A 27,248-nucleotide genomic window follows, 5' to 3' on the forward strand; every position below is an offset into this window, starting at 1 on the left:
AAGTGTATGATGCAGTAGTGAAAATGTTAACGTGCCAGCTAAAATGTTGATGACATTCTTCAAGTCTACCCTCTATCGGTTTCAAATTCAAAGTAGAACAAATCCACTCAGAGAGATGAGGACAGTTAGTCCAGCGCGTTCTCAGCAGCACAACATTTTCTCAAAGACACTATCATTCTACATTGTAGAATAATAGTGAAGACATCAACACTATCAAAAAACCCATATAGAATCATGAAGTAAGCAAAAAAGTGTTTAGCTAATGAAAATATACGTATTTTATATTTGAGATTCTTCAAAGTAGCCACCCTTTGCCTTGATGACAGCTTTGCACACTCTTGGCATTCTTTCAACCAGCTTCACCTGGAATGCTTTTCCAACAGTCTTGAAGGAGTTCCCATATATGCTGAGCACTTGTTGATTGTGAAAAAACCGAAACAGTCCTATCTGGTGCATAGACACAAAGACAGAAGACAGGAAACAACCACCCACAAAACCCAACACAAAACAGGCTACCTAAATATGGTTCCCAATCAGAGACAATGACTAACACCTGCCTCTGATTGAGAACCATATCAGGCCAAACATAGAAATAGACAAACTAGACATACAACATAGAATGCCCACTCAGCTCACGTCCTGACCAACACTAAAACAAAGAAAACACAAAAGAACTATGGTCAGAACGTGACACCTATTTGCCATATGTTAAACTTAAGTCTACTAAAACGTGTGCTCTCGGGCCTGGAGAAAAGCAAAAGTGATTCCCCTAACTAAGAATAGTAAAGTCCCCTTAACTGGCTCAAATAGCCGACCAATCAGCCTGTTATCAACGCTTAGTAAACTTTTGGAAAAAATTGTGTTTGACCAGATACAATGCTATTTTATAGTAAACAAACAGATTTTAAGCATGCTTATAGGAAAGAACATTCAACAAGCACAAAACTTACACAAATGACTGGTGATTGGCTGAGAGAAATTGATGATAAAAAGATTGTGGTGGATGTTTTGATAGACTTCAGTGCGGCTTTTGACATTATAGATCGTAGTCTGTTGCTGGATAAAACATATGTTTTATGGCTTTACACCCCTTGCTATATTGTGGACAAAGAGTTACCTGTATAACAGAACACAAAGGGAGTTCTTTAATGGAAGCCTCTCCAACAAAATCCAGGTAGAATCAGGAATTCCCCAGGACAGCTTTCTAGGCCCCTTACTTTTTTCAATCTTTACTAACAACATGTCATTGGCTTTGAGTAAAGTCAGTGTGTCCATGTATACAGATGTCCCAACACTATACATGTCAGCTACCACAGCAACTGACATGACAGAAACACTTACTAACAAAGAGCTCCATTTAGTTTCAGAATGGGCAAGTCCTAAATATTTCAAAAACGAAAAGTATTGTATTTGGGACAAATCATTCACTAAACCTCAACTAAATATTGTAATGAATAATGTTTAAGTTGAAGAAACTCAACTGCTTGGAGTAACCCTGGATTGTAAACTGTCATGGTCAAAACATATTGATACAACAGTAGCTAGGATGGGGAGAAGTCTGTCTATAATAAAACACTGCTGCCTTCTTAACAGCACTATCAACAAGGCAGGTGCTACAGGCCCTAGTTTTGTCGCACCTTGACTAATGTTCAGTTGTGTGGTCAGGTGCCACAAAGAGGGACTTAGGAAATTGCAATTGGCTCAGAACAGGGAAGCACGGCTGGCCCTTGGATGTAAACAGAGAGCTAACATTATTGATATGCATGTCATTCTCTCTTCCGCCTTAGCAGCAGCTAATGGGGATCCATAATAAATACAAATACAAAATACCTAAGATGTGTTCCAACGTAAAAACCTATAAGCAAGGTGAACTAAAGTATCACTGGCTGATCTAAGTAGTGATGCATTGATAAGGTGTATATGTATCTCTCTTCATCTGGCTGGAACAGCACTTCACAGAGTTGCAATAGAAGTCTTAAACCTCCCCTAGCTTCACCTCTCTCCTCTCGCTCTCTCTCCTCACTTCTTCTCTCTCTCCCTCTCTCTCCTCAGAGTGGCTGGCAATGCTAATGCTCTCCCTCTCTCTTTCTCTCCTTCCCCCTCTCTCTCCATCTCTGTCTTGACAACAAACAAAGGCCCCTAATTGCACCTGCAGGTCTTGAAGCCTGTCTTGTCAAGGGGAAACAATCAATACCCATTGGACTCATACCCACCTCCCCCGACATCAGTGATTCATTGAAAAGTCAAATGGCTTCCTTTTCTTGTGCTGAAAGGTAAGAGCGTCCTGCTGTGCTTTGACATGACTAGGGGAGCGGATTGGCTTAGCTGGGGGTTGGGTTAATGGCTTGGCTGGGGGTGGGGTTATTGGCCTGGCTGGGGTTGGGTTATTGGGTTATTGGCTTGGCTGGGGGTTGGGTTAATGGCTTGGCTAGGGATTGGGTTATTGGCTTGGCTGGGGCTTGGGTTAATGGCTTGGCTGGGGGTTGGGTTAATTTGATGGCTGGGGGTGGGGTTATTGGCTTGGCTGGGGGTTGGGTTATTGGCTTGGCTGGGGGTTGGGTTATTGGCTTGGCTGGGGGTTAGGTTAATGGCTTGGCTGGGGGTTGGGTTATTGGCTTGGCTGGGGGTTGGGTTAATGGCTTGACTGAGGGTGGATGTATTCACGTGGTAGTCATCAGATAGAAGCTAATTAAACAAGAATGTTAAAGAGTGTAAAGTTGGGCTTTAATGAGGGTATGGGGGAGGTTGTGTGTGTGTGTGTGTGCATGCTCTCACTCAGTCACTGCTGCTCTGTGTGAATCCGGACACTCTGACTCACTCCTCTAAGTACTGAGTCACTCCAAAGAGAAAATCCCCCCAATAACTGCTCAGGGATTAGCAATGCCTGCTCCTGACCTACAGTTCCCTCCCTGACACCATGCATTAATCTGACCCTGGAACAGGGATTAGCAGTGAACTTCACCTCCAGTGTCTTACTCACCAGAACTTCAAACGCGAGGTCTGTCGGGAGCTGTTGCATAGAGGATTGTCAATACTGATGAGCTCAACTGAATTCTACACATAGACGAGATAAAGCACAGTCTCTTTGGTATACACCTGTAGAGATCCTATAAAATTGCATGTTCTGTAATTCTATGCTCTTTTGCAGGGCTTGAAACTGCATATGGAAAAGGTGGTGCAGTGTGTTAGTGAGTGGATCTGAGAGATTGCAATACGCTATGAAAGTTACCAGGAAGTGCCTACCTCTCACCCTTGTCGTTTTGAACTTTTGTAGGCTTTGGATGAGTCTTCGATGAGCAAAAACGTTGGGCAAAAACGTAATAAAAGGCTTCTGGCATCTTAAAAGACAGTGTTTCCACATATTTGATGATATAATCGTCAAGCCCATTCAAAAGATTAGGGAAGCCGGAAGTAAAGAGGAAGGTGCGGTTTTTGACCATATATCGCAATATTACTTTGGAAAAAATCTCAATATTATTTTTGTGTTAGTCGACTGTAAAACACGTTTGGCATGGCTCTTTCTTGTCCCTCTGCAGGAGACATACAGTGGCTTGCGAAAGTATTCACCCGCCTTGGTATTTTTTATTTTGTTGCCTAACAACCTGAAATTAAAATGTATTTTGGGGGGGTTTGTATCATTTGATTTACACAACATGCCTATCACTTTGAAGATGCAAAATATTTTTTATTGTGAAACAAACAAGAAATAAGACCAAAAACTGAACACTTGAGAGTGCATAACTATTCACCCCCAAGTCAGTACTTTGTAGAGCCACCTTTTGCAGCAATTAGAGCTACAAGTCTCTTGGAGTATGTCTCTATAAGCTTGGCACATCTAGCCACTGGGATTTTTGCCCATTCCTCAAGGCAAAACTGCTCCAGCTCCTTCAAGTTGGATGAGTTCCGCTGGTGTACAGCCATCTTTAAGTCATACCACAGATTCTCAATTGGATTGAGGTCTGGGCTTTGACTAGGCCATTCCAGGACATTTACATGTTTCCCCTTTAACCACTTGAGTGTTGCTTTAGCAGTATGCTTAGGGTCATTGTCCTGCTGGAAGGTGAACCTCCGTCCCAGTATCAAATCTCTGGAAGACAAACAGGTTTCCCTCAAGAATTTCCCTGTATTTAGCGCCATCCATCAATCCTTCAATTCTGACCAGTTTTCCAGTCCCTGCGGATGAAAAACATCCCCACAGCATGATAGGGTTCTCGGGGTGATGAGACATAGTGTTTTCCTTGATGGCCAAAAAGCTCAATTTTAGTCTCATCTGACCAGAGTACCTTCTTCCATATGTTTGGGGAGTCTCCCACATGCCTTTTGGCAAACACTGAACGTCTTTGCTTATTTCTTTCTTTACTTTAAGCAATGGCTTTTTTCTGGCCACTCTTCCATAAAGCCCAGCTCTGTGGAGTGTATGGCTTAAAGTGGTCCAAATGAACAGATACTCCAATCTCAGCTGTGGAGCTTTGCAGCTCCTTCGGGGTTATCTTTGGTCTCTTTGTTGCCTCTCTGATTAATCCCCTCCTTGCCTGATTAATCCCCTCCTTCCGTGAGTTTTGGTGGGCGGCCCTCTGTTGGCAGGTTTGTTGTGGTGCCATATTCTTTCAATTTTTTAATAAAGGATTTAATGGTGCTCCATGGGATGTTCAAAGTTTCTGATATTTTTTATAACCCAACCCTGATCTGTATTTCTCCACAACTTTGTCCCTGACCTGTTAGGAGAGCACCTTGGTCTTCATGGTGCCGCTTGCTTGGTGGTGCCCCTTGCTTAGTGGTGTTGCAGACTGAGGATTTTCAGAACAGGTGCATATATACTGAGATCATGTGACAGATCATGTGACACTTAGATCGCACACAGGTGGACTTTTTAAAACGAATTATGTGACTTCTGAAGATAATTGGTTGCACCAGATCATACAGTGGGGAGAACAAGTATTTGATACGCTGATTTTGCAGGTCTTCCTACTTACAAAGCATGTAGAGGTCTGTAATTATTATCATAGGTACACTTCAACTGTGAGAGATGGAATCTAAAACAAAAATCCAGAAAATCACATTGTATGATTTTTAAGTAATTAATTTGCATAAGTATTTGATCACCTACCAACCAGTAAGAATTCCGGCTCTCACAGACCTGTTCGTTTTTCTTTAAGAAGCCCTCCTGTTCTCCACTCGTTACCTGTATTAACTGCACTTATTTGAACTCGTTACCTGTATGAAAGACACCTGTCCACACACTCAATCAAACAGACTCCAACCTCTCCACAATGGCCAAGACCAGAGAGCTGTGTAAGGACATCAGAGATTAAATTGTACGTTGTTTTTTTTCAGTTCACTTCACCAATTTGGACTATTTTGTGTATGTCCATTACATTAAATAAAAATAAATACACATTTAAATTACAGGTTGTAATGCAACAAAATAGGAAAAAACGGCAGGGGGGATGAATACTTTTGCAAGGCACTGTAATGGAGAGAAATATGTTTGGAATGTATCGTGAGATCCATGGCAATTCCCAGTCTTAATATAGAACACTAAAGTAGCATTTAGAATACTGTTTAAGATATGATAAAGGATTATGTTACCTTGTCTGATCTTATACAGTATTCTACATGGCCAGTCAATCAGATTCATCTCAGCATCTGACAGCTTCAGTTTATATAACTGAGTATTGAAATACTAGTGAAGAGAAGGAAAGAGCTCTGTAATTGAGTTCATAACAGCAATGCAATGCCAATGCCTCTATGTGTTTAAGAGCATGAATGGGCAATTGGGTTGGAGGATCAGTGTGTTTGTGTGTGTGCACAACTTGTGTGCATGTTTGTGAGGTCAGACAGTTCAGGCCATTAGCTCCCCCTCCACACATATACACATACGTGCACACGCACACCTATACAGAAGAACCCCCCCCCCCCACTCACACACACACACACTTAACTAATGATGGTGCTACTGGAAAGCCTGTAAGCCAACAGGGAAACCCAGTGGCCATGGCTGGAGGAAAGAGTGAAATGTGGCTTTGATGAACCTGGCAGACACACACACACACACACATACATCAGGGTTTCGGTTTGTGGCGCTGGGCAACGTGATCGGGAAGATTTTAATTTACATTTGAGAAATTTACCGGACCCATATGCATTGGGTGCGTAACCCATTAGGGCGTCCACCCACAGTGCTCACAATGACAGAAATCCCACTTAGATGAGGATAATGCATCTGAACAGAACATGCAACTCCTGTAATGAAGCAGACAATAAAACTTCATTTTGGCAGGAAAATGCCATTTAAAACAGCACACCTGATGCGAGCAGTTTCGTATGTGACAGATGAAAACCTCCATTAGAAAGTTAGAAAGAGGGGGGATCTAATGATGCAACAACTAGGATGGGTTGCTAATATGACTAGGATAGTGACTTTGGCTTCTGGACGAATAGAACAGGAGAAAAATGCTGGTTTCAATGTCATATGAGGACGTCTTTCGAAAATAATCGCCTCCACGTTTCTATGGTCGGATTTTGCCTAGGCTACTTTGAAGCCAGGTAAGACATGACTCATAATATGAAGTAAAATGTTCAGGTTACAAACAATTAAGTGTATGTTTTCAAAATGCATACTACCTCCAACTCACTTTGTAAAGTGGTGTGTGATGCTCCGAAGGCTGCCTACCGTTGCCTATGCACTTGAACGGCAAGTTAGAATAATTTAGCGCAATGATTTGACCTTTAAAAGCAGATGTTTCACTCCGTCAGCAACGAGCAGTCTGTTTGAGGAGCTGTAGCAGCAGCTCTATAGCGCTATCTGACAAGTGATACTCTGCTCAAAATAGGCTATGTACGCTGTGCATGTGTGATAAATAAGATACATGATGACTTACGAAAATACACCTGCCCCAATTCAACTCCACTACATTTAGGAAATGAACCTAGAGACCGATTAGGATGACAGTCAAATGTATTTACATCCACTGATGTTTCCATCAATGAATAAAAAATCATTTGTTTTTCTTCCGGTCACTCAGGTTTTGAAATGGAGGTCTCCTTTAGTGTTGTTGTCACTTTTCTACTCTTATTGTCACATTGGCAGCGTGTGTTTCCAAGTCCTGAGAGAGAGAGAGACTGAGAAGGGGCATAGTTCTTGGTTTATGAGCAGGTCTTGGACATGTTAAAATACTCCGGTCTGAAATGAAGTCTGTTCAGGAAAGGCCAAGCTGTTCTCTCACAGCTGAACAACATTCACAGTAAGTTCCAGTAACATTAACCCCCTAAGATGTCAGCACCCCCACAAAAGTCGAATTAGCACAATAAAAAAATCCCCATAAAAATCAATCCGTTTAAGCTAGAGATAGCTGTTGTTTTGCATTGGCTGCGTCGCAATCCACCACATCCGCTTGTGTCGCACTTCCGCATCTGCGGTGAAAGGTGACAGAGCTAGAGCAGTGTTTGTCAGACCACGAGGCATCCTAAAATTCGGTCTTCTTACAAAATCGGCTATAGCGTCCGAACAATTTGGTCTACACACTAATGTGACCCCTCTGTGGAAAGGTGACTCTCACGAACACAAACATGTCAGTTGTTTTGCTGTAGGATATAAGACTCACAAGACTCATCTGAAGATTCCACCATTCCCAAACCAGATGGGATGGCGTATCCCTGCATAATACTGTGGTATAATACTGTGGTAATTGTGCCTTGAATTCTAAATAAATCACAGACAGTGTCACCAGCAAAGCACCCTCACACCATCACACATCCTCATCCATGTGTCACGGTGGGAACCACACATGCGGATATCATCCGTTCACCTACTATATGATTCAATATGTGTTATTTCATAGTTTTGATGTCTTCACTATTATTCTAGTAAAATTGAAACGTTTTTTTAAATAGTAAAACAAATAGTAAAATAGTAAAAATAGTAAAATAGTAAAAATAGTAAAATATAAAGAAAAACCCTGGAATGAGTAGATGTGTCCAAACTTTTGACAGGTACTGTATATGGAGACAGTTTAGTGCTAAAAGTAAGGGATTAAATACATGTATAAAAAAACATAACAAATGTTTCCTTATCTCTTTTATATCTCACAGATATTTCAGAACAAACTTCCTTTAGAATTTTTTGGGGGGGACTATCTGTTGGGCTAATAACAGTAAGGCCAATTTTTTTTTTTTATACGTACTTCAAGGGGTCTTCAAATTCAAAATGCTTAGTATGGCCTTTTTAAAACAATTCCATATAGCTTAGTAGAATGCCCCCCAGCAAGGCCAAACATAATGTTTCATCCCCTGATTTAGACTGGGGTTAAACACATGAAGTTAGTTACTAATGCTGAAGAGACACTCAAATATGTATTAAACAGAGATTCTCCAACAGGCCTGCACTATGAGACAGTAAACACACACACACATTGTTGACACCACACACACTCAAAAGCAATCAGACCCCCCCCCCCCCCCCCCCACACACACACACTCAGATGCACTCAGTCAAATATAAAAACATTTGCACATCCCACACACAAATACACACACTTAAAATGTAAACACAGCTTCGAATATGAGTATTTCAAATACCACACTGTTCTAGTCTGTGTTCTCTGAGATTTAATAGCATTTATTTGAGGAGAGAGAGGAAAGGGAGGGGGGAGAGAGAGAGAGCAATGGGGGAGGGGGGGAAGAGAGGAGAGGGGAGAGGGAGAAGAGAGAGAGAGGGGATGGAGAGGGGAGGGGGGGGGGAAGAGAGGAGAGGGAGAAGAGGAAGGAGAGAGAGAGACAGGAAGTAGGAGAGAGTAGGAGAGCCTGAACAAGCTGCTGCTCTCTCTCTCTCTCTCTCTCTCTCGTGTTAGGTTAGGGTCAAAAAAGGCCTAAAGCATACCGAAGAATGGCTGGGATGGACCCACAGCATCCTAGCACTTCATCCTAACATGGATCAAATCTTTGGCTGAACCCAGAGGTTCATTGAGCACCATACCAACGCTGGGTTGTGGCTGGACTGGGGTTGGGTTCAAAGAATCTCACACCACATCCCCTACTAGGGTTTGGCCTGCTATACAGTACAGATTATGTGATAGAAGCAACAGCAGCAGAAGGCCAATTGACAACAATGCGCAAGCAAAGACAAATTCCACTCAATGACTCTAGCTCGCCAGCTAGAAACAAACAAACACTTGAGATAAAATGGGGAATTAACATTTTGAAGAGTTCCGGCATGCTGTGGGCACTGGCGCCGATCTCCGCTAGACCGCGGTCTATTGGCCCGAGAGTTCAGCTAGACCATGGTCTATTGGCCGAGAGTGGGCTGAGTTCAGCTTTCATCTGTTTCCATCGGCCAATCAGATACGCTCCAGTCAGCCAACAGCTAGCATGACCACCACATCCATCATTATATGAACAGACAAACAAACAAACATTTGGCTGTTTCCACGGCACCACATAACTTAATGCTCCAATAGTGATCTAGGTTAGCAATCTACAGTGAGCTCCAAAAGTATGGGGACAGTCACATATTTGTTGTTTTGGCTCTGTACACCAGCACTTTGGATTTGATATGATACAATGACTATGAGGTTAAAGTGCAGACTGTCTGCTTTAATGTGAGGATATTTTAATCAATATTTGGTGAACCGTTTAGAAATTATAGGACATTTTGTACATAGTCCCCCCATTTCAGATGACCAAAAGTATCAAGACAAATTCACTTACAGTGTATGTGTATTGAAGTAGTAAAAAGTTATGTATTTGGTCCCATATTCACATACATCAAGTTTGTGACTTCAACATTTGTTGGATGCATTTCCTGTTTGTTTTGGTTGTGTTTAAGTAAATACAGATGCTGGGAGAAGAGAAATAAGTACAGGGAGTGAATATTTTATGAATAAACAGGAGCAGACGTGACAGATTCAGATTATTTTGTGCCAAATAGAAATGATTGGTAAATCATGTATTGTGTCATTTTGGAGTCACTTTTATTGTAAATAAGAGTATAACATGTTTCTGAACACTTCTACATTAACGTGGACCCTACCATGATTACAGATAATCCTGAATGAATAGTGAATTTTGATGAGTGAAAAAGTTACAGATGCACAAATACTGTATCATACCCCCTAGACATTCTAACCTCTCATAATTACAGTGCCTTCGGAATGTATTGACACCCCTTGACTTATTCCACGTTTTGTTGTGGTACAGCCTGAATTCAAAATTGATTACATGTTTTTTTTACTCACTCATCTGCACACAATACCCCATAATGACAAAGTGAAAACATGTTAACAATTTTTGCGTCAATTTTATTGAAAATGAAATTCAGAAATAGCTCATTTACATAAGTATTCACACCCCTGAGTCAATACTTTGTAGAAGTACCTTTCTGGGTAAATCTCTAAGAGCATTCCACACCTGGATTGTGCAACATTTGCCCATTATTCTTTAAAATATTCTTCTGTCAAATTGGTTGTTGATCATTGCTAGATGGACATTTTCGATATTGCCATAGATATTCAAATAGATTTAAGTCAAAACTGTAACTCGGCCACTCAGGAAAATTTACAAACTTCTTGGTAAGCAACTCCAGTGTAGATTTGGCCTTGTGTTTTAGGTCATTGTCCTGCTAAAAGGTGAATTAATCTCCCAGTGTCTGGTGGAAAGTAGACTGAACCAGGTTTTCCTCTAGGATTTTGCCAGTGCTTAGCTCCATTCTTTCTTTTTCATCCTGAAAAAATCCCCAGTCCATAACGATTATAAGCATACCCATAACAGGATGCAGCCACCACTATGCTTGAAAAAATAGAGAGTGGGATTCAGTAATTGTCACACCTGTCACCAGCATTACGCACATCGGCGCTTCATTGGACTCACCTGGACTCCTTTACTTTGTTGATTGCCTCCTCTATTTCTGTCTTCTCCTCAGTTTGTTCCTATCAGGAATCAAGGTAAGAGCCAAGAGCAGACTTGGGTATGATTCCTGTGAAGTAACAATATTTATGGTAACCACAGGGGCAGGCAAACGACAGGTCAATGATCAATAATCCAGAGCAGAGGCCAAGGTACAGGACGGAAGGAAGGCTCAGGGTCAGGTCAGGCAGAAGTCGGTAATCCAGAGGTGGAGCAAAGGTACAGGACGGCAGGTAGGCTCAGGGTCAGAGACAGGCAGTGGTCAGGCGGGTGGGTACCGGGTCAGGACAGGCAAAGGTCAAAAACCAGGCAAAGGACGAGAAAAATTGAGACTAGGGAAAAACAGGAGCTGAGACAAAACGCTGCTAGGCTTGAACACACAAAACGAACTGGCAACAGAGAGAAAACATACAAATATGAATAGACAGGTGAACATGGGCGACACCTGGAGGGGGGTGGAGACAAGCACAAAGACAGGTGAAACAGATCAGGGCGTGACACCCATGGGAATGGAGAGGGGTTGAGTGGGGATGCCCAGCTCAGATGCCAGGGTAACATCCATGAGACTCACATCAGCCCCAAGTCGATGAGTACCTGGAGAGACTTGGATTGGTCGCCCCACAGCACGGTGGCATGGGAGGGGGCAAGTAAGGGGAGAAGAACAATTTAATTATTTAAATCCCACCAGAGTACTCATTCCAACGAATGAGCTGGGTCTCTGGAAGGGACAGGTAGACACATAATGACCGACAGTACCGCAATACAGACAACTCTGGGTGTTCAGTCTGCATACGCGTTCGGCTGGAGGCGGCCTATCCCTGCCAAGCTGCATTGGCTCGGGAAGAGGTGGCTCTGGGAGAGGCAACTCGGCTGTCTTCGGAGGCTCTTGGAGGAACTCAGGTAAGCTTGGATCCTCTCTGGGATTTCCGGAGTTCATCAGATGCAAGGTGGCATCCTTGAGTGACTGATTGGGACCGCAATCAGACCTCTTCTCCCTCCTACGTTCCCGTAACCGTCCATCGATCCGGAAAGTTAAGGCGATGAGTGAGTCGAGATCTGTTGGTAGTTCCCAGGCTGCAAGCTCGTCCTTTACCCCTGCCGATATTCCATTCAGGGACGTGTCGAACAGCACTTCCGGGTTCCAGGTACCCTCTGTTGCCAGCGTGAGGAACTAACTCCACCACATAGTCTGCCACACTGAGGGAGCCCTGCCGAAGCTGGAGTAACTTCTGGGTTCATAGTCTACCACACTGAGGGAGTTCTGCCGAAGCTGGAGTAACTTCTGGGTTCATAGTCTACCACACTGAGGGTGTCCTCCTGAAGCTGGAGTAACTTCTGGGTTCATAGTCTACCACACTGAGGGTGTCCTGCTGAAGCTGGAGTAACTTCTGGGTTCATAGTCTACCACACTGAGGGTGTCCTCCTGAAGCTGGAGTAACTTCTGGGTTCATAGTCTACCACACTGAGGGTGTCCTGCCAGAGCTGGAGTAACTTCTGGGTTCATAGTCTACCACACTGAGGGTGTCCTGCTGAAGCTGGAGTAACTTCTGGGTTCATAGTCTACCACACTGAGGGTGTTCTGCCGAAGCTGAAGTATCTTCTGGGTTCATAGTCTACCACACTGAGGGTGTCCTGCTGAAGCTGGAGTAACTTCTGGGTTCATAGTCTACCACACTGAGGGTGTCCTGCTGAAGCTGGAGTAACTTCTGGGTTCATAGTCTACCACACGGAGGGAGTCCTGCTGAAGCTGGAGTAACTTCTAGGTTCATAGTCTACCACACTGAGGGTGTCCTGCTGAAGCTGGAGTAACTTCTGGGTTCATAGTCTACCACACTGAGGGTGTCCTGCTGAAGCTGGAGTAACTTCTGAGTTCATAGTCTACCACACTGAGGGTGTCCTACTGAAGCTGGATTAACTTCTGGGTTCATAGTCTACCACACTGAGGGTGTCCTGCTGAAGCTGGAGTAACTTCTGGGTTCATAGTCTACCACACTGAGGGTGTCCTGCCAGAGCTGGAGTAACTTATGGGCTCATAGTCTACCACACTGAGGGTGTCCTCCTGAAGCTGGAGTAACTTCTGGGTTCATAGTCTACCACACTGAGGGTGTCCTACTGAAGCTGGATTAACTTCTGGGTTCATAGTCTACCACACTGAGGGTGTCCTACTGAAGCTGGAGTAACTTCTGGGTTCATAGTCTACCACACTGAGGGTGTCCTGCTGAAGCTGGAGTAACTTCTGAGTTCATAGTCTACCACACTGAGGGTGTCCTACTGAAGCTGGATTAACTTCTGGGTTCATAGTCTACCACACTGAGGGTGTCCTGCCAGAGCTGGAGTAACTTATGGGCTCATAGTCTACCACACTGAGGGTGTCCTGCTGAAGCTGGAGTAACTTCTGGGTTCATAGTCTACCACACTGAGGGTGTCCTCCTGAAGCTGGAGTAACTTCTGGGTTCATAGTCTGCCACACTGAGGGTGTCCTGCCAGAGCTGGAGTAACTTATGGGCTCATTGTCTACCACACTGAGGGTGTCCTCCTGAAGCTGGAGTAACTTCTGGGTTCATAGTCTACCACACTGAGGGTGCCCTGCCGAAGCTGGAGTAACTTCTGAGTTCATAGTCTACCACACTGAGGGTGCCCTGCCGAAGCTGGAGTAACTTCTGGGTTCATAGTCTACCACACTGAGGGAGTCCTGCTGAAGCTGGATTAACTTCGGGGTCATAGTCTACCACACTGAGGGTGTCCTGCCGGAGCTGGAGTAACTTCTGGGTTCATAGTCTACCACACTGAGGGTGTCCTGCCGGAGCTGGAGTAACTTCTGGGTTCATAGTCTACCACACTGAGGGTGTCCTGCTGGAGTTGTAGTAACTTCTGGGTTCATAGTCTGCCACACTGAGGGTGTCCTGCCGGAGCTGGAGTAACTTCTGGGTTCATAGTCTACCACACTGAAGGTGTCCTGCCGGAGCTGGAGTAACTTCTGGGTTCATAGTCTGCCACACTGAGGGTGTCCTGCTGAAGCTGGAGTAACTTCCTGGCAGCCTCTCTCCCGGACACCGGAGCTTCAAAACCTTTCTCACCTCCACCACGAATACCTCCAGACTGAGGCTGACGGCGGATTGTTGCTCCCACACCATCGTGGCCCTCCTGGACATCAGCGTAATAATGTACTCTATCTTCCAGGCGGAACGAAGAAGACTGCAGCTCAAAAATGAGTGAGCACTGGGAGAGAATGGCCCAGCAGGTTCTGGAATCTCCACCGCAGCGCTCCGGGGGAGGTAAGCGGGGTTCCTGGGAACCGGGGTGACGGCGCTGCTACCAGCCGGGTTACTGAGGACCTGGGACGTTACCGTCGTGGCAGGTTGCCTAGTAGGCAACCCACGGAATTTCTCCCGCAAAGCGTCCAATGCTAGGTCATGACGATCAGCCACATCCTGGATCCCTTCCATCAGACCACGAAGCATCTCCTCGATGGCGTTGCGGAGCTGGTCCAAGTCTGCTGGGTCAGTCATGGCCAGTTCGTACTATCAGGAATCAATGTAAGACCCTAGTGCAGACTGCGTGAAGTAACAATATTTATTGTGACAACAGGGGCAGGCAAACGACAGGTCATTGATCGATAATCCAGACCAGAGGCCAAGGTAAAGGACGGCAGGTAGGCTCAGGGTCAGGTCATGCAGTGGTCAGGTGGGCGGGTACAGGGTCAGGACAGGCAAAGAGAGAAAAAAGAGAGACTAGGGAAAACCAGGAGCTGAGACAAAACGCTGCTAGGCTTGAACACAAGATGAACTGGTAACACAGAAAACACAGGTATAAATACACAGGGGATAATGGAAAAGATGGGCAACACCTGGAGGGGGGTGGAGACAAGCACAAGGACAGGTGAAACAGATCAGGGTGTGACAGTTCCCCCGTGTCAGCATTAATGTTGTTTTGTTTGCCCTGTCCAGACGCTGTCCGTGTTCTGTTTCATGTCCGTTATTCATTAAATGTTCACTCCCTGTACTTGCTTCTCGTCTCCTAGTGTCTGTCCTTACAGTAATGTGTTTTATTGAATTTGCCCCAAACATAACACTTTGTATTCAGGACAACATTGTTTTTGCAGTATTACTTTAGTGCCTTGTTGCAAACGGATGCGTGTTTTGACATATTTTGATTCTGTACAGACTTCCTTCTTTTCACTCTGTAGTTTAGGTTAGTATTGTGGAGTAACTACAATGTTGTTGATCTATCCTCAGTTTTCTCCTATCACAGCCATTAAACTCTGTAACTGTTTTAAAGTCACCATTGGCCTCATGGTGAAATTCCTGAGCGGTTTCCTTCCTCTCCGGCAACTGCGTTAGGAAGGACGTCTGTATCTTTGTAGTGACTGGGTGTATTGATACACCCTCCAAAGTATAATGAATAACTTAATTATGCTCAAAGGGATAATCAATGTCTGCTTTTTAATGTTTACCCATTTACCACTAGATGCCCTCCCTGGTCTTTGTGTTTGAAACTGTGTTTGAAATGCACTGCTCAAATGAGGGACCTTACAGTTAACTGTATGTGTGGGGTACAGAGATGAGGTAGTCATTAAACAATCATGTTAAACACTATTATTGCACACAGAGTGAGTCCATGCAACTTTTTATGTGACTTGTAAAGCAAATGTTTACTCCTGAACTTATTTAGGCTTGCCATAACAAAGGGGTTGAATAGTTATTGACTCAAGACATTTCAGCTTTTCATTTTTAGCTTTTGACGTAAGCTTACTGTAAACTAACCCCGGGTAATAGCTAACCTACCATGTAGCCTCTAGCTAGCCTAGTGTTGCTACTCACTCAACTAGACAGGGTCACGCTAGCATCACTCCATCATCCCCATTCTATTACCTCTTAGGTGTGGCTGAGACAACTCAGACCAATTCACCGGGGTGTAATTCCAAACCAACCACATAGCCATAAACTGTCTTCTAGTTCTATTTCACTGGGACGAGGACCCATACTCCCTATGGGAAGATATACAGTACAGAACCAAGCCAGAACAGGTGCCTAGCCCCAGGTGAAACACATAGCCCACACAGAGACAAAAGCTGCAGTCCAGGGCTGGCTCCAGGCATAAGCAATTTAAGTGGTCGCTTAGGGCCCCAGCACGTGTCCAGTGCCCTGACTTCCAGGACCCTCCCACCCATTGATTTTGTAAGATATTCTCATTCAGATACACTATATATACAAAAGTATGTGGACACCCCTTCAAATTAGTGGATTTGGCTATTTCAGCCACACCCATTCCTGACAGGTGTATAAAAACGAGCAATCTCCAAAGACAAACGTTGGCAGTAGTATGGCTTTACTGAAGAGCTCAGTGACTTTCAATGTGGTGACGTCATAGGATGCCACCTTTCCAAAATGTCAGTCCGTCAAATTTCTGCCTTGCTAAAGTTACCCTGGTCAACTATTAGTGCTGTTATTGTGAAGTGGAAACGTCTATGAGCAACAACGGCTCAGCCGCAAAGTGGTAAGCCACACAAGCTCACAGAACGGGAGCACTGGGTGCTGAAGCGCAATTTTTTTTTATCTGTCCTCATTTGCAATACGCACTACCGAGTTCCAAACTGCCTCTGGAAGCAACGACAGCACAAAAACTGTTAATCAGGAGCTTCGTGATATGGGTTTCCATGGACGAGCAGCTGCAGACAAGCCAAAGATCACCATGTGCAATGCCAAGCGTTGGCTGGAGTAGTATAAAGCTCGCCACCATTGGAGTCTGGAGCAGTGGAAACGCTTTCTATGGAGTGATGAGGCACACTTCACGGTCTGGCAGTCCAATGGACAAATCTGGGTTTGGCGGATGCCAGGAGAACGCTACCTGCCCGAATGCATAGTGCCAACTGTAAAGTTTGGTGGAGGAGGAATAACGGTCTGGGGCTGTTTTTCATGGTTCGGACTAGTTCCAGTAAAGGGAAATCTTAACGCTACAGCATACATTGACATTATAGGTGATTATAGGTGATTATGCACAGAGTCCTGACCTAAACCCATTAAACACCTTTGTGATGAATTGGTACGCCGACTGCGAGCCAGGCCTAATCGCCCAACATTAGTGCTCTTGTGGCTGAATGGATTCAAGTCCCCGTAGCAATGTTCTAACATCTAGTGGAAAGCCTTCCTTGAAGAGTGGAGGCTGTTATAGCAGAAAAGGGGCCCCAACTCCATATTAATGTCCATGATTTTGGATTGAGATTTTCGACAAGCAGGTGTCCACAAACTTTTTGTTATGTAGTGTATCATATTTACATTGGCAGAAGTCATGGCAAAATGTGTAGAATTGCAGGAATTTTGCTTTAAAACGGCAAAAATATTACCTCTGCCCCATGGCAAAATGAATAGAATTGCATGAAAGTTGCTTTAAAATTGCTACATTTTATCTCCGCCCAATGACCAATTTATTTTAATTGCAGGAAATAAAATTTAAATTTTACTAGTCTACAACCCACACAAGTGGCTCAGGTAGTGCAGCTCATCCAGGATGGCACATCAATGAGAGCTGTGGCAAGAAGGTTTGCTGTGTCTGTCAGCGTAGTGTCCAGAGCATGGAGGCGCTACCAGGAGACAGGCCAGTACATCAGGAGACGTGGAGGAGGCCGTAGGAGGGCAACAACCCAGCAGCAGGCCGCTACCTCCTCCTTTGTGCAAGGAGGAGCAGGAGGAGCACTGCCAGCGCCCTGCAAAATGACCTCCAGCAGGCCACAAATGTGCATGTGTCTCCTCAAACGGTCAGAAAAAGACTCCATGAGGGTGGTATGAGGGCCTGACGTCCACAGGTGGGGGTTGTGCTTACAGCCCAACACAGTGCAGGACGTTTGGCATTTGCCAGAGAACACCAAGATTGGCAAATTCGCCACTGGCGCCCTGTGCTCTTCACAGATGAAAGCAGGTTCACACTGAGCACGTGACAGACGTGACAGAGTCTGGAGACGCCGTGGAGAACGTTCTGCTGCCTGCAACAGACCCCAGCATGACCTTTTTAGCGGTGGGTCAGTCATGGTGTGGGGTGGCATTTCTTTGGGGGGGCGCACAGCCCTCCATGTGCTCGCCAGAGGTAGCCTGACTGCCATTAGGTACCGAGATGAGATCCTCAGACCCCTTGTGAGACCATATACTGGTGCGGTTGGCCCTGGGTTCCTCCTAATACAAGTCAATGCTAGACCTCATGTGGCTGGAGTGTGTCAGCAGTTCCTGCAAGAGGAAGGCATTGATGCTATGGACTGGCCCGCCCGTTCCCCAGACCTGAATCCAATTGAGCACATCTGGGACATCATGTCTCGCTCCATCCACCAACGCCACTTGCACCACAGACTGTCCAGGAGTTGGCGGATGCTTTAGTCCAGGTCTGGGAGGAGATCCCTCAGGAGACCATCCGCCACCTCATCAGGAGCATGCCCACGCGTTGTAGGGAGGTCATACAGGCACGTGGAGGCCACACACACTACTGAGCCTCATTTGGACTTGTTTTAAGGACATTACATCAAAGTTGGATCAGCCTGTAGTGTGGTTTTCCACTTTAATTTTGTGTGACTCCAAATCCAGACCTCCATGAGTTGATAAATTTGATTTCCATTGATAATTTTTGTGTGATTTTGTTGTCAGCACATTCAACTATGTAAAGAAAAAAGTATTTAATAAGAATATTTCATTCATTCAGATCTAGGATGTGTTATTTTAGTGTTCCCTTTATTTTTTTGAGCAGTGTATATATATATATATGAAAGTATTCAGACCCCTTGACTTTTTCCAATTTTTTTTACGTTACAGCCTTATTCTGAAATTGATTAAATCGTTTCCTTTCACTGTAAATAAGAATGTGTTCTTAACTGACTTGCCTAGTTAAATAAAGGTTCACTTTAAACATTTGTCCCGAAGCCACACCTGCATTGTCTTGGATGGTGAACTTTCGCCCCAGTCTGAGGTCCGGAGCGCTCTGGAGCAGGTTTTCATCTCTGTTCATCTTTTCCTCAAAGACAGAAAAACATCCCCACAGCATGATGCTGCCACCACCATGCTTCACAGAAGGGATCGTGCCAGGTTTCCTCCAGATATGACGTTTGGCATTCAGGCCAAAGAGTGGTTTCATCAGACCAGAGAATCTTGTTTCTTATGGTCTGAGAGTTTTTAGGTGCCTTTTGGCAAACTCCAAGCAGGCTGTCATGTGCTTTTTACTGAGGAGTGGCTTCCGTCTGGCCAATCTACCATAAAGGCCTGAGTGCCGCAGAGATGGTTGTCCTTCTGGAAGGTTCTCCCATCTCCACAGAGGAACTCTAGAGCTCTGTCAGAGTGACCATCAGGTTCTTGGTCACCTCCCTGACCAAGGTCCTTCTCCCCCGATTGCTCAGTTTGGCCGGGCGGCTAGCTCATCGCCAGAGTCATGGTGGTTCCAAACTTCTTCCATTTAAGAATGATGGATGCATTGTGTTCTTGGGGACCTTCATGACTGCAGACATTTTTTGGTACCCTTCCCCAGATCTGTGCCTCGACACAATACTATCTCAGAGCTCTACGGACAATTCCTTCGATATCATGGCTTGGTTTTTGCTCTGACATGCACTGTCAACTGTGGGACCTTACACAGAGAGGAGTGTGCCTTTTCAAATCAGGTCCAATCAATTGAATTCACCACCGGTGGACTCCAATCAAGTTGTAGAAACATCTCAAGGATGATCAATGGAAACAGGATGCACTTGAGCTCAATTTCGAGTCTCATGGCAAAGGGTCTGAATAGTTATGTAAATAAGGTATTTCAGATTAAACAATGTTATTAACAAATTTGCAAACGTTTCTAAAAAACTGTTTTCAGAATTTTTTATTTTATTGAATCCATTTTAGAATAAGGCTCTAACATAACAAAATGTGAAAAACGTCAAGGAGTCTGAATACTTTCTGAAGGCACTGTACAGTGTGTGTGTGTGTGTGTGTGTGTGTGTGTGTGTGTGTGTGTGTGTGTGTGTGTGTGTGTGTGTGTGTGTGTGTGTGTGTGTGTGTGTGTGTGTGTGTGTGTGTGTGTGTGTGTGTAGGGGGCGAGGGGGTGGAAGATAGGTTGACCTGAAACATTCCAGCTCTATCGTTTTAACCTATACCCTCCAATCATCAACAAGAACTGGCCTCTCCCCTCATCCATTTAAACAACTCCTCTAAAGGTGAATACACTTCTGATGTCTGGCAAAGCAAAGAGAAAAAACAAAACTGTATGAAATGTGTTGGTCCCTGTTCTAAATCACCAAGGACTGCTGAAATAGTTGATCATGGGTGATAACACAGAATAATAAAATACAATTGTTTGAATTAACTCAAAGCAGATATTCTGTCCCATAGCTGAGAGAGGTGACTTTAGCAGGCTAGCAACATCTATCCCAGCAAACAGTGAACGTTCCTACAACGTTAGGTAACATTCAGATTATATCTGACATTAGGATTAGGAGCTATCACATAATTCTCCTGAGGATTATAGTATTAGGAGTGTCATTCTGTTCAGTCAGTCTGTTCTCGTTTGGGGTGATAACATGACATGTCTGCTGTGTCCCGGGCTGTCTCTATGTCTGACTCATCAGTCACCGGGCAGACTGACTTGACTTCTACCCCACAGGAGTACTAAAGAGTACAGGAGAGGAACATTGCCAAATTTACTTTGGGAAAGAAGCCAGCATAGTACATCACAAGACAGGGGCATGGCCATTACTCAACCCTCAGATCTTGGGCGCAAAACACAACCATTTGCATGAACTCAGAGAGAGAGAGAGAGAAGGGAGGGAAATGGAGAGAGAGAAAGTCAGAGAGGGAAAGAGAGGGAGGGAAAGACAGAGAGGGAAAGACAGAGAGGGAAAGACAGAGAGGGAAATGGAGAGAGGGAAAGACAGAGAGGGAAAGACAGAGAGGGAAAGAAAGACAGAGAGGGAAAGAGAGGGAGGGAAAGAGAGGGAGATATTTAGACAGAAACTGAGACATTTCTCTATAAGGCTAATTGGATATCCACAATAGACCAATGAGGAAGCACAGAGGGGTAGGTTAGGTGAGACAATTGTTGAACCAGATTCAACATTTCCCAGCACACATCGTTGCAGCTCTCCCATAGCTTTTTGCTTCCTAAAGCCTAATGGATATCCCCAATTTAAGCAGGGAGGGGTAGGGTTGAGCTAAATGGTGTGAGACGAGGAAAGACTGGGAGAGATGAGGAGAGACGAAGGAAGGCAGTACTAGGAAACAGGGTGGAGACGGTATGAGACGAAAGGAAGACGGGGTGAGACGGTGGGGCATAAGGAGTGATGAAGGGTGTGGACCCATGGGTAGAAGAAGGATGACGTGCCAAGTCTACATGCCCCAAAGGCTCCTGGGACAGGGAGGAATTACTTGGGCTACTGGCGATACTAGAATTTGCCCCATGTGCCTAACAGCTGTGTGATGAGGGAAGAGAGAGGGAGAGATAAAGAGAGAGCGAGAGAGACATGAAGAATTAGAGAGTGAGAGAGAGATGTAGAGAGAGAGAGAGAGCAAGAGAGATGAAGAGAGAAAAGAACCAGACAATAAATAGATACAAAAATACATACTGACAAACAGATGAATGACTGATTAATCACAAATAATGATCCATAAGTATGCAAACACACGCACACCTTTTTCTGATGCTATAATTACTTTGCTGCTATATCAAGTATGATAACCTGTAATTAGTCCTATTATATACCTCTATTTTCCCTCCCTCCCTCTTTCTCCGCAAGCTAGATGTGTCTGCTATAGCTCAGCTCTCATTATTAATGCCAATTACCACCCCCTCTATGGGCTTCTCTCTCTCTCTCTCTCTCTCTCTCTAACTCTCTCTCTAACTCTCTCTCTCTCTAACTCTCTCTCTAACTCTCTCTCTCTAACTCTCTCTGTCTCTCTCTCTCTCTCTAACTCTCTCTCTCTAACTCTCTCTCTCTCTAACTCTCTCTCTAACTCTCTCTCTCTAACTCTCTCTCTAACTCTCTCTCTCTAACTCTCTCTCTCTCTAACTCTCTCTCTAACTCTCTCTCTCAACACAAAGGGTGCTACACTGGATATGTTTCATTTCACCACCACTCCAGGCTTATGAACAGGTTTGTTGGGTAAGAAGTGTGTGTGTGTGTGCGAGTGTGCATGCTTGTAACGTACGATTGGTCCCACCGAGGGATATAGGAGATAGACTGCTCCCACAATGCCTCCCTGTGGTTATAACAGTTAATACAATCTCCTACTGGAGACATACACAGTGAAAGGCTATGCATAACCAGTAATTGTAGCCTCCAACATTCTTAATGCAGTCGCCGGAAAACACACTTTTGAAAGCAGTTTTGATGGCCACTGTTAAAAGAGAAGGATCACTGAGATGTCTAGTGTTAGTAAGGTTACACTTATTGATCAAATCCAAGAAATGAGAAAAATGCACTATTTTAGAACCAGAGTTGTTAGCAGCAGCTTGGTATATGTGAGTTCTCAGGGATTATCGCCCCGGCTGTGTACATCACATCCCAAGCCGACATCAAATATGCTCTCAGGGATCTTCATTGGACCCTGAAGAAATTGTTGCGGGGGACTTTAACAAAAACTATTTGAGACCATGTTTCTGAATTACTATCAACATGTGTGCCACGCTAATCCTCAACACGGGGGCCAATCAGGGGTGCGTGCTCAGTCCCCTCCTGTACTCCCTGTTCATCCATGACTGCCTGGCCAAGCACGACTCCAACACCATCATTAGGTTTGCCGATGACACAACAGTGATAGGCCTGAACAACGACAACAACGAGACAGACTATAGAGAGGAGGTCAGAGACCTGGCCGTGTGGTGCAAGGATAACAACCTCTCCCTCAACGTGATCAAGACAAAGGACATGATTGTGGACTATATGAAAAGGAGGGCCGAACACACCCCCATTCTCATCGACGGGGCTGTAGTGGATCAGGTTGAGAGCTTCAAGTTCCTTGGTGTCCACATCACCAACAAACTAACATGGTCCAAACACACCAAGACAGTTGTGAAGAGGGCACAACAAAGCCTAATCCCCCTCAGGAGACTGAAAAGATTTGGCATGGGTCCTCAGATCCTCAAAAAGTTATACAGCCGCACCATCGAGAGCATCCTGACTGGTTGCATTACCGCCTGGTATGGAAACTGCTCGGTCATAAATGTATTGGTCACATACACATGGATAGCAGATGTTATTGGTCACATACACATGGATAGCAGATGTTGTTGGTCACATACACATGGATAGCAGATGTTATTGGTCACATACACATGGTTAGCAGATGTTATTGGTCACATACACATGGTTAGCAGATGTTATTGGTCACATACACATGGTTAGCAGATGTTATTGGTCACATACACATGGTTAGCAGATGTTATTGGTCACATACACATGGATAGCAGATGTTATTGGTCACATACACATGGATAGCAGATGTTATTGGTCACATACACATGGATAGCAGATGTTATTGGTCACATACACATGGTTAGCAGATGTTATTGGTCACATACACATGGATAGCAGATGTTATTGGTCACATACACATGGATAGCAGATGTTAATGGTCACATACACATGGTTAGCAGATGTTATTGATCACATACACATGGTTAGCAGATGTTATTGGTCACATACACATGGATAGCAGATGTTATTGGTCACATACACATGGATAGCAGATGTTATTGGTCACATACACATGGATAGCAGATGTTATTGGTCACATACACATGGTTAGCAGATGTTATTGGTCACATACACATGGTTAGCAGATGTTATTGGTCACATACACATGGTTAGCAGATGTTATTGGTCACATACACATGGATAGCAGATGTTAATGCAAGCGTAGCGAAATGCTTGTGCTTCTAGTTCCGACAGTGCAGTAATATCTCACAAGTAATCTAACAATCCACCAACAGCTACCTAATACACACAAATCTAAAGGAGTCAATGAGAATATGTACATATAAGTATATTGATGAGCGATTGCCAAGCGGCATAGGCAAGGTGCAGTAGATGGTATAAAATACAGTATATACATGTGATATTAGTAATGTAAGATATGTAAACATTATTAAAGTGTCATTGTTTAAAGTGTCATTGTTTAAAGTGACTAGTGATCCATTTATTAAAGTGTCCAGTGATTGGGTGTCAATGTAGGCAGCAGCCTCTGTGTTAGTGATTGGTGTTTAACAGTCTGATGGCCTTGAGATAGAAGCTGTTTTTCAGTCTCTCGGTCCCAGCTTTGATGCACCTGTACTGACCTCACCTTCTGGATGATAGCGGGGTGAACAGGCAGTGGCTCGGGTGGTTGTAGTGCTTGGTGATCTTTTTGGCCTTCCTGTGACATCGGGTGGTGTAGGTGTCACGGAGGGCAGGTAGTTGGCACCACCCTCTGTACTGGGCTGAGGGACCACCAGACCATCAGACTCCCCAATAGCTTCTACCACCAGACCATCAGGCTGCTGAATAGCTTCTACCACCAGACCATCAGGTTGCTGAATAGCTTCTACCAACAGACCATCAGGTTGCTGAATAGCTTCTACCACCAGACCATCAGGCTGCTGAATAGCTTCTACCACCAGACCATCAGGTTGCTGAATAGCTTCTACCACCAGAACATTAGGTTGCTGAATAGCTTCTACCACCAGACCATCAGGCTGCCCAATAGCTTCTACCACCAGACCATCAGGTTGCTGAATAGCTTCTACCACCAGACCACCAGGCTGCCCAATAGCTTCTACCACCAGACCATCAGATTCCCCAATAGCTTCTACCACCAGACCATCAGGCTGCTGAATAGCTTCTACCACCAGACCATCAGGATGCTGAATAGCTTCTACCACCAGACCATCAGACTGCCCAATGGCTTCTACCACCAGACCATCAGGATGCTGAATAGCTTCTACCACCAGACCATCAGACTGCCCAATAGCTTCTACCACCAGACCATCAGGCTGCTGAATAGCTTCTACCACCAGAACATCAGACTCCCCAACAGCTTCTACCACCAGACCATCAGACTCCCCAATAGCTTCTACCACCAGACCATCAGACTCCCCAATAGCTTCTACCACCAGACCATCAGACTCCCCAATAGATTCTACCACCAGACCATCAGACTCCCCAATAGATTCTACCACCAGACCATCAGACTGCCCAACAGCTTCTACCACCAGAACATCAGAATGCCCAATAGCTTCTACCACCAGACCATCAGGCTGCTGAATAGTTTCTACCACCAGACCATCAGGTTGCTGAATAGCTTCTACCACCAGACCATCAGGTTGCTGAATAGCTTCTACCACCAGACCATCAGGCTGCCCAATAGCTTCTACCACCAGACCATCAGGTTGCTGAATAGCTTCTACCACCAGACCATCAGGCTGCTGAATAGCTTCTACCACCAGACCATCAGACTGCCCAATGGCTTCTACCACCAGACCATCAGGATGCTGAATAGCTTCTACCACCAGACCATCAGACTGCCCAATAGCTTCTACCACCAGACCATCAGGCTGCTGAATAGCTTCTACCACCAGAACATCAGACTCCCCAATAGCTTCTACCACCAGACCATCAGACTCCCCAATAGCTTCTACCACCAGACCATCAGACTCCCCAATAGCTTCTACCACCAGACCATCAGACTCCCCAATAGATTCTACCACCAGACCATCAGACTCCCCAATAGATTCTACCACCAGACCATCAGACTGCCCAACAGCTTCTACCACCAGAACATCAGAATGCCCAATAGCTTCTACCACCAGACCATCAGGCTGCTGAATAGTTTCTACCACCAGACCATCAGGTTGCTGAATAGCTTCTACCACCAGACCATCAGGTTGCTGAATAGCTTCTACCACCAGACCATCAGGCTGCCCAATAGCTTCTACCACCAGACCATCAGACTCCCCAATAGATTCTACCACCAGACCATCAGACTGCCCAACAGCTTCTACCACCAGACCATCAGGCTGCTGAATAGCTTCTACCACCAGACCATCAGGCTGCTGAATAGCTTCTACCACCAGACCATCAGGCTGCTGAATAGCTTCTACCACCAGACCATCAGGTTGCTGAATAGCTTCTACCACCAGACCATCAGGTTGCTGAATAGCTTCTACCACCAGACCATCAGGTTGCTGAATAGCCACCACTAGTGAGTTACCAGAACTGACCCTCACAGTAATTCTCCCTCCCAAAACCGTAGGTCCCTCCATGACATGTAGTATGCTGTGATAATGTGCTTTTGTCAGTATATACTTAAGCTAGTACATTATATCACCCCACCCCTCCCCCGCACCCCTGAACTAAGGAACCCCCACCTCCCAAATCCCAATTCAACCACACACACACACACACACACACACACACACACACAGTCCTTAGGGTTTAAAGGGTAACCCTCTCTGTGAACCAGCTCTACTGACAGACTGGGTCTAGGGGACAAACAGAAATCCTAACTTCTGTGACATTATGATCAACCACATTCATCTATCCAAGCTAGCAGGGGCAGAGAGAGAGTCAGTCAACTCTGCTTGAGTCAGAACTGGGGGAGGGATGGCAGGAGAAGGATGGAGCAAGAGAGCAAGGGATATTGGGGAGGGAGAGAGAGTAGAGGAGTTCTGCCTTTGTTTTATGGTACAGAGTGGTTACTAGGGTTTGCCCCAGCTCGGCATGGCAATGGTTCACTCTGGTAACTGTAGGTAATGTTGACATCCTCCAGGCAGGCAGGAACTCTTTCCTCCTTCCCTCAGCCCAGTACAGAGCAGAACAGAACAGCAGGTATTCAATTGCTTACTTTCCCTCTCTCTATTAAATACAAATACACACCCCCACACACACACACACACACACGCAAACACACACACACACACACACACACACACACACACACACACACACACACACACACACACACACACACACACACACACACACACACACACTGCCGACAAATGATTTCAGTCGACACAATCAAACTCACAGCAGGTACTTGAAAACTCTTGATGTTTCATAAAGAGAAAGAATAATCACACCTTCACCAGGTATGATAATGACTTTGCCCATAGTAATGACAACACACACACACACACCATGTTTGGCAGAAAGGCTTAGTATGAGAATGAGCCAAGACTTTACTTGTCCCAAACAGCAGCGGCAGCAGAGTTACTTCTTAATTGGCTGCACATATATTTATTTATTTTATTTTATTTTACCTTTATTTAACCAGGTAGGCAAGTTGAGAACAAGTTCTCATTTACAACTGCGACCTGGCCAAGATAAAGCAAAGCAGTTCGACAGATAAAATGACACAGAG

The 27,248-nt window shown here is 44.9% G+C and overlaps 1 protein-coding gene across 2 annotated transcripts in view; it reads right to left on the minus strand.

The window, feature by feature from the left end:
* LOC109871563 (glypican-5) overlaps nt 1-27,248 on the minus strand; it is a 221,102-nt gene that overhangs the window by 68,851 nt on the left and 125,003 nt on the right. The gene's annotated exons all lie outside the window — the stretch shown is intronic.

The sequence above is a fragment of the Oncorhynchus kisutch genome, linkage group LG27 (genome assembly GCF_002021735.2).
Source record: "Oncorhynchus kisutch isolate 150728-3 linkage group LG27, Okis_V2, whole genome shotgun sequence".
NCBI lineage: Eukaryota > Metazoa > Chordata > Actinopteri > Salmoniformes > Salmonidae > Oncorhynchus > Oncorhynchus kisutch.